The sequence below is a fragment of the Furipterus horrens genome, unplaced genomic scaffold (genome assembly GCF_987537825.1).
Source record: "Furipterus horrens unplaced genomic scaffold, mFurHor1.1.pri manual_scaffold_19, whole genome shotgun sequence".
In the NCBI taxonomy this organism is placed as follows: Eukaryota; Metazoa; Chordata; class Mammalia; order Chiroptera; family Furipteridae; genus Furipterus; species Furipterus horrens.
The window spans coordinates 506534-516389 of record NW_028327189.1 but is presented as its reverse complement, the minus strand read 5'-3'; the positions used below and the strand labels follow the sequence as shown (position 1 = coordinate 516389).

Sequence of the window (9856 nt, the reverse complement as noted above, 5' to 3'; positions counted from 1 at the left end):
AAAGGTTTCTCACTCAAGGCACTTCCCTACTCAAGCTGATTGGCTAATGTTTGGAAGCTCTTGAGTGGGGGTAGCATAATAAAGAAAACCTATAACCCGAACCTCAAGCAGTTCCTATTGCAGAGAGTGACCCAGGTTAGACCCATCATCAAGGGGGAAAGTTCTGCTCCTATGTCAGCAGTCTATCGCAAGGAAGACAGGGAAGCGTACACCTCTGACTCCTGTCTGAGGCACCCAGAAAGAACAGGATCCAGGCTCTTGTGGATAATGTGTCTTCAGAGGGGGTGAGGAAAGCTGACTTCAGGCGGAAACAGAAGACATCTGAGGAGGGTGAGTAGGACTAGAGTCAGGCGGTCTGCCTGTACGTGCAGTTCCAGATTCACTACAAGGGATGTTAATTGATACAGGAGAGAAGAAAACAGAATGCTGCTTGTTTGTTTAAAAAGGACAAGGAAGACAGACTGTGCTGTCATGAGACAGACTCAAATCCAGGGTTCCGGCTGGCATCCGTGTGGCGTCACTGCTACAGTGCAACACTGACTGCCTGCAGCTATGAAATGTCAGCAGCAAGAGTGGGGCTGTGTAGGGCCCAGCGAGAGCTCAGCCCTCGCTGTCACAGGCTCTTGGGAAGCCACACTGCAGGGAGTAGTAACCCAAGCTGACCTCTCACCTTGCCCATTGGTGCACTTCCCTTCCTGCCAAGCAACATGCAGGCTACCCAAGCAGGGCCTCACAGCTTGGCCTTGGTCCCAGTGCAACACAGATCTACAGGCCCTGCTATCAGGAGAGTGAGAAGCTGAAAGGGCGCTTTCCCACCACGGCGCAGAGCTGGCAGGAGGGGAGGGAAGGACAAGACAGTGAGTGTGGGGGTGGGACTTCCAAGGCTCCCCTAGAAGGGCAGAAGTCCGGGGGTCCCTCAGCCAATGCAAGGGCTAACTGCAGTTTGACCAATGGAGCAAGGCTCAGAGGAAGCCCACCTGGGGCGCTGTATCCCATGGGAATGCAGATGCACTGGGCCCAAGTAGATAATGCACAGGGGCTCGACAGAAAGACCTGAGGGCTCTCGTGCACCAAAGCCACCTTCAGAGAAAGCCAAGCACCCAGAAAACGGCGGGTGGCTGGAGCCATGCCGCTGTTCCCGTGCACATGCCTCTACACATGTGCACACCACAGTGACCACTTTCTCAGCATCCATCACCCCCCCAGAACTGGATAATATATGCTGTCTGGGGCAATAACAGGACTCTATATGATGCCAGACTTTCTAAGGCCATCCAAGTCACTTATGGGTGGGCTAGCCATCCGCATCATGGTCCACAGATAACCCTGTGATGTTGATCTCAGAGCCGTTATCAGTTTTTGTGGTTCAGCAAGGTACACGTGGGACATGATGGTGGGAGGCCAGTAGGGCCCCAGGGAAGGTGGGAACCCCTTGGCACAGGCTGATGCGAGGTCAGCAGAAGACAAAATCATCCTTCTCTGCTGTCAACCCTGCCACACAGCAAGCGGAACACCTCACTAGCCCATCACCCAGGCAAGTGTCCCCAGTCAACTGTACTACAGGTGCTGGCTGCAAAGACTTCACCACCTGCAGCTCCTCCCTGCAGCCTGCTGGACCTCCCAGCAAGAATGCCAACTCCCACGTTTTCCCCTTTGGACCCTTGTCCCTCCCTGGCCCCATTCCAAATTCCCAGCATCCATGACTCTCCATGGCCTGGCTCCAGCCACGTGACTGCCTTTCAGTGTCCCAAGTGGGTCCCGCCATCCCTTTCTTGCTCTCTCCACTCTCCCAGATGAACGTCTACCCAAGTAGTAGGTCCAAGCAGGTTCTCTGTCCTCTGGGTGTGGCACCTTCTCTGCTGCACAGCAGATAGGGCAATTTCTTCATCTCTCAGGCATGGGGAGTGATGCTAACCCCTTCTCTCTATCCATTCTTTGCAGGAAACAAACATTATGGAACAACAATGCTTTCTAACAAGGATGTTTTGCTCAAAGGCCTTACTGCATAGAACTTGGAACACAATGTTCGGAGAGAGGCCACTTGCACAAATAATCTCTTTCTTAACAGAGAAATAATTAAAATTCCTGTTTTCATGACTAACAAAAAAAAAAAGAAAGAAAGAAAGAAAGAAAGAAAGAAAAGTAGAGAATACTTGCTCATATGTTTGAAGAACTCTACTTCCTACCGTTATGAGAATAATTAATTGTCAAGGAAAAAGAAAGATGCTATTTTTATAAGGCTTCAAAGAGCTCACTTGAGCATTCCCAGCCTCCTGTTCCTGGGCAGGAAAAGAATCAGCTCTGCTCTCTAGGACTCCACTACTTTATCTGCACTTCACAGTGGCTCTTTCTCTACTCAGCTCAGTAACTCTGTCTACTGTCTCTTTAGTGACAATGCAGTGACAAGATCCTGATGTCAGCAATCTGGACAGTTCAAATCTGATGTCAGCATGATGACCTCAGTGTCCCTCTCTGTAAAATGGTGGGGATTCCTCCCTTCTTACTTTGCAGGGTCTTGATAAGGACAAACTGAGATCATGAATGTGACAGCCAGAGATATTTAAATGCAAACACCTTGTGTTTACTAAGTGACAACCCTATTATTGCTGTGGGCTAAATATCATTTCACAGATAATTTGCAGGGTAACGTCACCCAAAGATCTTCCGTGGCCCCTCTCTTGTTTCGATATCTTTGTCCAGGATTTCAATACATTTGTGTTACCCTTGACAGTAGCTGTAAATTTGGGGTTAAAATGAAAAGTGACTACCTCACGTAGCGCCATTACTCTACCCAGGAAGTAATTTTGCAAGACATTCTAGAGCACCGGGAGTTTGTCTCTCTGGCCACAGAGAGCAACCTGCAGCAGCCCCACTCCAGGAACATGGGTTCTCTTATTTGGAACAAGTAAGAAGGCAGAGTGCACACTCACACCCGGCTACCAGGAGCAGATGCCAAAGACATAGCTGCCACTTCTGGCTACCTGGGACGGTGGCCAGTTGTATTTACAGTGGCTGGATTTGGGAAATTTGAATATGAAATCTCATTGACTTTCACTTCTGCAGCAACCCCAGCTATAAATATGCAGGACCTGCTGCTCTGCAGAGGTTCTTTACACCCACTTAAAAGGGTAAATGAAGTTATAATCATGACATTGCAAGCAAATATGCCAATGGGAGCAGGCAGGGCAAATGCAAACAAGGTGGTGTCTTTAGCGGGGCTGCTGGGCAGACATATGCTTGTGCTTCGGGTTTGCTGAGAATGCTCAGAGTTGGCAAAAACTCAGTCCCTGGAAAACCCAACCAGTTCCTGGCTATGGAGATAACTGTGGGTGTGGGAGGGTGCTGTACATGGGCACAGTTGGTCCTGAATCCCAGTTATTTGAGGGAGTGCAGGACACACACTATCCTCCAAGTGGAAAACCACTCTTTTCTCCCACTGTGGAGCCGAGAAGAGCCAAGGAATGTGTGTCTGTGGAGGGGGACACCTGATAATGAGAAAAGGCCCCTCTTCCCAGGACTCCAGAGAATTTCCTTCCCTGGCCAGTCTGTCTCAATTCCCTTACCCTGGGCAGTAACCTAACTAGATAGACTCCGTACTCAGGCCTTTCCAGGAGTTGAGTTCCTCTGGCTGAGAGTATGGGTTCTCTGTGGCTGTCCTGAAACTCTGTTCTTTCAGTGATGAGGGGAATGAGGTATGTGGGCTTCCAATTTCTGCGGCAAACAAATCTTAGAACAGGAGGCTGAATATGATGCAAGTACTTGATGTTGGCAAATCTGTAGTGGTTAAAGAACTTTTTCTCTATCTCATCTTTCATCGTGAAAGTAGAGGATTTGTTTAATAAGTTACTTCTGTGCTAATGACACTCTTGGGGAGAGTAAGAGGCCAGTATACTTCATCTCATTTCCCTTCCGAGATGGGGTATGAAGTGTGCGAGGGCTGTTGAGATGTGATTGAATGCTAATGAATCACCCTCCCCGCAAACACAGGGCTTCTTCCCTGAGTGTGTCCTGTGGTGTCTGTTGAGATGTGACTTCCATGTAAAGCCTTGGTCACACTTTCTGCAAACATAGGGCTGCTCCCCTGAGAGTGTGCTCTGCTGTTGATGAGATATGACTTCCTGTAAAGCCTTGCCCATGATCTCCGCAAACACAGGACTTCCCCCTTGTATGCTCTGGTGTCTGTTGACATGTGATTTGGTAAAGCATTGTCAACACTGGGCAAACGTAGGGTTTCTCCTTCAGCGTGTCTGCTTATGTATGATGAGATGTGATTTCTGTGAAAATCCTCATCCACTCTTCCTGCAAGTGTGTGTTCCCTGGTATCTGATAAGCTATGACCCACCATCAAATCCAGACCACCCCGTCCATACTTGATTGTTACAATTCTGGACTTCCCTACTCCCACAAATAATTTCTCTGAGTCGTCTGGGTCACTTTCTGGACTGTGCTCAGCTGTTCCTCCATCACTCTCTCATCCTCACTAGAGCTCCCCATCTGCCCACTGGGGGGTTTCAACAAGGCCCCTGAGATCCTCATCTGCCTGATCCTTTTAAGCAAAGAATGAACCTTTCTATGACCTCCTGACCTTCACAGCCTTGCCATTCCAGCTACACATGCAGGAATGTTGCTTCTGCTGATTCTGATCCTCTGAGCAGCATCTGTCTGATTAGAGGTGTTGTCTTGCAAGGGTTTCCAAGAGAATCTGAGAGGGGTGGCACCATCTCACATGCTGGCTGAACAATTTCTGACTGGAGAAGGCCACAGATCAGGAGGAACGTGGGCAGACCTCTGGTTTTGGTTTTGCTGAAGCAGAAGGTTTTGGTCAGGGCAGACGTTGACAAGGCTGCCTGAGCTGTATGCTTTGTCTCCTGATAAGACCTGCTCCAGAAAACATTCTTACCATGGTGACAATGCAAGCTCTGTTCCTTCACAGGCTATTTGCCTTTCATTTCTATGCATTACACCTTCTTCAGATATCCAGAAAGCCCACATCCAGGGTATTGTCTATACTTTAACCAGACTAGCGACTTTCAAGTAGCACCAGAGGCCATTTGAAAAGCCGTATGGATGTAATGGCAGGGATATCTCCCATATGCATGTATCTATATTCTAATATGTGTTAAAGAGAAAACCACATGCCCGCAGTAAGCATTGCTGCTCTCCGTCTTCCAAAATCATAAAATAAAAAGATGTCCTCCCTCAAGCCTCACTCCAAGTATCCATTCTCAATTTCACTCAGTGTTAGCCCATTTCAAACACAATAGAAAGTATTTTAAAATTTTAGAGCAAAATTAAACATATAAACATTGTTGCTAAGATTTAAAGGCATGTGAAGTGACTCCTTGACTTCCAAAGGATCTGATTTGAAACTTCACTGACTTTAATATTGATTTCACTCCACTTAAGAGTTGGGCGAGGAAGATTTCTAACGAGAGCCCTTTCTTTTTCTCCCTTTTGAATAATGCCCGTTCCCACATCTTCTGGCCGGGAGCTTCCTCCTCTGCCTGACTCCACATTTGATTCCCAGCTCCCGGCCATACTTGTTCCCATACCAGGTCAGGAGCTCACAGCCCATCTTGACAACCTTGCAGGTTCGGTAGAAAATCTGCCTGTGATATTGAAAGGCCACCAAATTCTGTTCTTCATTCCAACGGGCACAATTCACATACCTGGCATTCAGGCAGATCAAGGGAAAGGAAACCACAGTGATCAGTGTCCGCTACCTACCAGCTCCTCACTGATGCCCAAGGCTCTCAGGCCCTGGTATCACCCACTCCCTCCAATGCTCCCGGGGAACCCTCTGTTCAGTGTCTGAGCCTCTGTCACTATGCCGTGTGAATGCCTATCTTCAAGTCCTGCTTACTGTGCTCATCTTCCCTAATACCATTTTTCCAACGCCCAGTTCCAGACTTAAAATCCACCCCAACTGGTCATAGAACCCAGTGCCCTCTAGCTTCTCTAAATGTTGAGTTATATTTCACCCCACAGATCCTGGTGCTTGATCTAGACGCTGCTTCTAGATTAGCTCACATTATTCAATACAAAGTCCAAGTCTATCTTCTCTTGAGCAGCCTTTCCCCAATCTCCCCATGCTTTTCTTAGGGTAAAGAGTCACTTGTGCCCCTAGGTTCCCATAGAAACCTGGAAGTCTCTTTGTCTCAGAAAAATAACACAGAGCAATAATAGTTGGTTCACCTTGTCTTTCCCCTGAAAAAAGAGAGTACCTCAGAGAAGGGGCCCATGACCATTCCTCTGAAGGCCTCAGAAAGCACTTCTTGTTAGAACTGATGCACCAGTTTAGGCTATCCTGGCACTGTGCACTTCTCTAAGAGTAGGAAAACTATAGTTATATATGTCTAAATGCAATTGTTTCAGGCCTGCCTGCAGTAAGTCTCCCATAAGGACATGGGCTGTACGATCTGTTCAAGTAATGAACTCATTCACCTAAGCTGGAACATAGAAAGTGCTTAATTAATGTTCTTTAGGTGAAGTGTAACTCAGTGTCCCTGTTGAATCGAGGGTCCTCCAGGTTTATTCCAGGCACCCAATTTTGCCTAGCATAGGGATTCGGATTTTGTGAATATGTGTTATTTTTTTATCTTCATTTCTCTAACTCTCTCCTGATATGAAAGAACACTGTGCAGAGAACAAGGAGGAACAGAGGGCTGAGGGCAGCATTGAGGGAGGCAGGATGACAGGGAAAGATATCTGGGCTTGTGGGGGATAAGCGCCCTCTCTGGCACCCAGAAACCTATTGACCTTACCTCATCCAGTTGGAGTAGGAAGTATCCTCGCCGTCCACATACACATAGTGTTTTCTGCTGATTAAGATCTGCATTTTGGAAAAGAAGTTCAAGGACTTTCATTTTTATTTCTAATTTTTGGTGGGAAGGTAACAGAAGAATTATTTTACCCCACCGACATCAACCAACGCTCTTTCATCTCGCTTGGGGATTCAACTTCCAAATGCGACCACAGGATATTTTTTCTCACTCATCTTTTACACACCCACGCCTATCTGTCCAATCAGACCACAGGCTCCACAAGGGAGGAGCCACTGCCTTGTGTCTGTACCACTTTGCTCTCACTTACCCTCTGATTCTTAAACAGGAGCTCCAGGTTCATGCAAAGCCCACGCAGTACACAGAGCTAACCATACCGTTTATCCCCACCCATGCCTCTCTGTAGGAGATGAGGTGCCTTCACGCCACAGAAAGTATGTGGGAAGCCAGAGGACAGGGTAGGAGGTAAACACTTCTCACCTCCCAGGCATATCCAGTGCTGGCTGCCTTTTCACTTTCTGTGATCTGGCCCTCGTAAGGGCCAAAACACAGACCCACTGGAAGATCGGAAGACTTGTTCCACACTCCAAGGCCAGCCTTAGGAATTCCCGATGCCCCAATTCTCAATCCAGAGGGCAGAGAGAGGGCTGCACGGTTGGGATGCCCCTTGTCCACTGCACGGTCTTTTACAAACTCAGGGGGCCCATGGTCTTTACAGCTTTTTAGGCAGTAGTCTCGACACTTCTCACAATCTGGAAGTGAGAGGAACAAGGTTTAGGAAAAGTGCGTTGCATCTTCCTGGACATGAGGAGCTTCAGACAGAACCCTGGCACTCACGTCATTGCGCCCCCTTCCTGAATTCCAGGTCCCTGGAGGAAGGGAATGCTTTAGGGACCAAATGACTAGGTGAAACTATTGCATCGAGACACACCATGCATTGTATGTGGTATATCTCCTCAGGCAAAAGGAACAAAAGAGACAATAAACCAATGGGACTGCAGCAAACTAAAAAGCTTTTTCACAGCAAAGGAAACCATCAGCAAAATGAAAAGGCAACCCATGAAATGGCAGAGCACATTTGCTGATGCAGCTCATAAGGGGTTAATATCCAAAAGTCACTAAAAACTTATAAGAACACCAAAGAAAAAACAAACAATCCAATTTAAAAATGGGCAAAAGACCTGAATACACACTTCTCCAAGGAGGACATCCAGATGGCCGGTGGACATATTAAAAGAAACATGCAAGTTGAAAGCACAACAAGCTATCACCTCACACCTGTCAAAATGGCTATCATCAATAAATGAACAAACAGGTGCTGATGAGGATGTGGAGGAAGCGGAACCCTGTGTGGCACTGGTGGAAATGCAGACTGCTGCTGCCACAGTGGGAAACACTAGAAATGGAACTGCCTTTTTACCCCGTGAACCCGCTTCTGGGAATATATCCAAAGAAACCCAAAACACTAATTTGAAAGAACGTAAGCGCCCCTACATTCATTGCAGCATTGTTTACAATTGCTGAGATATGGAAGCAGCCCAAGGGTCCGTCAGTAGATGAGTGGATAAAACAACCACGGGACATGTACACAATGGTATACTGCTCGGCTACAAAAGAGAAGAATAATTTACCCTTGCAATGGCATGGGTGGACCTGGAGAACATTATGCTAAATGAAACAAGCCAGTCAGAGAAAGACAAATACTGTGTGATTTTACTCATACGTGGAATCTAATGAACAAATGTACAAACTGAACTAACAAGCACAATAGAGACAGACTCATGGGTAGAGAGCTCGATGACAGCTATTGTGGGGGCATTTGGTGAGACATGGGGAACCATGAGGTGATTGTGGGGGAGGGGACTTCAAGGGGGACAAATGGTAATGGAAAAATTTGCAACACATTAAAAAAAAAGACATAACATGCTTTTGTGAGGATCACTTACAGAGGTAGTCATCGTTGGGGAATCTGCTGCCCTCTCGGTACGTCTGGCCCTTTCTTTCTCGTAAGTTATATACCTTCGCATAATGCTCGTTTCTCCTGAATCCTAAGATGAAGAGCACGTGAGTGAGGTTGGTGGTATCTGGAAGTGTTAGTCTTGTTTTGTCAGGAAACACGCAATGCCCTCTGTCCTTCTACATTCTCTGGTATTTTCCTCTGTTAACCATTGGCTCGGAGAGATTAAGACTCCACACTGCCTACAGATGGCTGACTCAATTCTAATTTCTAGATCCTCCCATTGTCTGGCTTAACTACCCAACCTTTACTCATTCATAAAACACTTACTGAGGGCAATTACGTGTTAGGCAGCAAGCAAAGGCCTGCGCATACAGCGTCAAGGAAGTATGGGTGCTGTTATCACCGATGAAAACTGCATGTGTCAATTGTTCTAAATTTAATTTGATGCTTTCACACAGTACATGAGCCATGGATCCTTATGTTCCCTTTGCACATTAGCATTCAGGAGCTCAGAGAATTTCTAAGGTTTGCTCAAAACTCTGGTGCTACCTTCAGTTCCAGCTTCATCTGGCATTAATCCGGGTCTATACAGAGTGTGTCCCTCACGTCTAGGCCATATTAATCATCCATCCTAGAGGACTTAGAGAGCCTGTAGTGTCCAGATTATTTTCTCTTACCCATTTTTTCCCAGAAGTGCTCTTCAGAGGTGTTTTCTTCTCTGGGAGGGGAGACTGGTTTCTTGGCCTGCCCTGAGCCACTTTCGGTCAGCAAACTTGCTGTGCTGGACAATTCCTTCAAACTACCTTCATTACGCAAGGATGCCCTGGACATTGCCTTCAATGTAAGAGTCACATAGTAAAAGATCACGTGCACTTATTTGTTTCTTTAGAGCCTATGATATATATCCACATGTACGACTTTAAACAATACTTCGGCAACCTTTGGGAATCCCTGAGGAGTACAAATATTAGAGAGAGAAGAAGGCGCCTATATGGATATTGAATTCAGACTAGAATCCATGCCTTGAGGCTCTTTTCTTTCAGCTTCCCCTAGAATGGTGAGAGTGAGGGGTAGCGGGAAGAGGAAAAGGAAACAGTTGACAGAAACATATCTA

The 9856-nt window shown here is 46.9% G+C and overlaps 1 pseudogene; it reads right to left on the bottom strand.

Moving 5' to 3' along the window:
- Positions 1-2816: 2816 nt before the first annotated feature.
- On the bottom strand, positions 2817-9561 carry LOC149990264 (histone-lysine N-methyltransferase PRDM9-like; annotated as a pseudogene).
- Between the last annotated feature and the right edge of the window lie 295 nt (positions 9562-9856).